Source organism: Pinus tabuliformis, chromosome 7 (assembly GCF_031772625.1).
Source record: "Pinus tabuliformis cultivar Carrire ecotype Pingquan chromosome 7, CPIR1, whole genome shotgun sequence".
NCBI lineage: Eukaryota > Viridiplantae > Streptophyta > Pinopsida > Pinales > Pinaceae > Pinus > Pinus tabuliformis.
Window position 1 is genome coordinate 1,228,646,574 of NC_142293.1, and position 1,216 is coordinate 1,228,647,789.

A 1,216-nucleotide genomic window follows, 5' to 3' on the forward strand; every position below is an offset into this window, starting at 1 on the left:
ATAAAGCCTCCTTGGTTTTCAGATATTAACTTTGGCAGGAGAGGTTTGAGACGAGAAGCAAGGATTTTTGTGAAGATTTTGTAGGAAGAATTGCATAATGATATTGGCCTGAAGCGGGTAAAGTTGAAAGGACGATTTTCCTTTGGGATGAGAGCCAGATGTGTTGAGTTTGTGTATCCTCCTATTTTTTTTTTTCTCTGTATCCATTTGAGATATTTAATGAGGTCCTTTTTTATCATTCCCCAATATTCTCTGTAAAAACAAATAGAGAATCCATCTAGCCCTGGCGCCTTGTCTGGCTGGAGGCACCATATTACATCCTTGATTTCTTCCTCGTTTATTTCTTCTGCCAACCTTTCATTTAATTCAGATGTAATCTTAGTTGGCAGATGTTGCAGGAGGTCATCATAGTTTCCTTCATCTCCGATTTCAGTTAATAGCTTTTTGAAATGGTCTGAGGCCGCACTTTTGATGGCTTCCTGATCGTTGTGCTGAGTCCCTAAGCTATCTATGATGGTTGTTATATTATTTCTTATTTTCCGAGCAGTGGCCTGTTTATGGAAGAAGGATGTATTCCGATCTCCGCTTTTCAGCCTAGTCTGCCTGGATTTCATACGCCATTTTTCTTCCTCTTCCCTTCTAATGTTGCTTAGCTGGTTGTAAAGGCTTTCTTCTTGGATCTTTTCAGCTTGTTGATATGCTTGCTTTTCTATAACATAGTGGAGGTCTTTGATTTTTATTTTCACCTCACGCTGCTTTTCTTCTGGCTCAATATACTGCGTTTTGGCCCAATTCTTTAGTGCCTTTTTCACATTTTTTAGTTTGCTTTCCCATATAAAGTATGGGGATCCTTCAACGTGCTGACGCCATGTCTGCTGAACTAGTTCTTTGATACCTTGGTAGCCATTCCATATATGGTTGTATTTAAAGGGCAAAGGACCCAAAGGTCTGTGAGATTCGAGAGCTAAAGTTATAGGGAAATGATCAGAGGTAGCATATGGAAGAATGGTGGCACTTACAGCTGAAAAGGTGGAAAGAAGGGAAATATTTACCAGAAATCGATCAAGCCGCTCCATAATATTACTGCTGCCCAATCTACGGTTACTCCAGGTGTATTTCCGATTTTTTGGGATGACATCGACTAAATCTCCTTGTTGCATTATATTTTCCAGCTGACTACTACAGGGGTCTGGTGTGAAGCATCTGCCACGTTTTT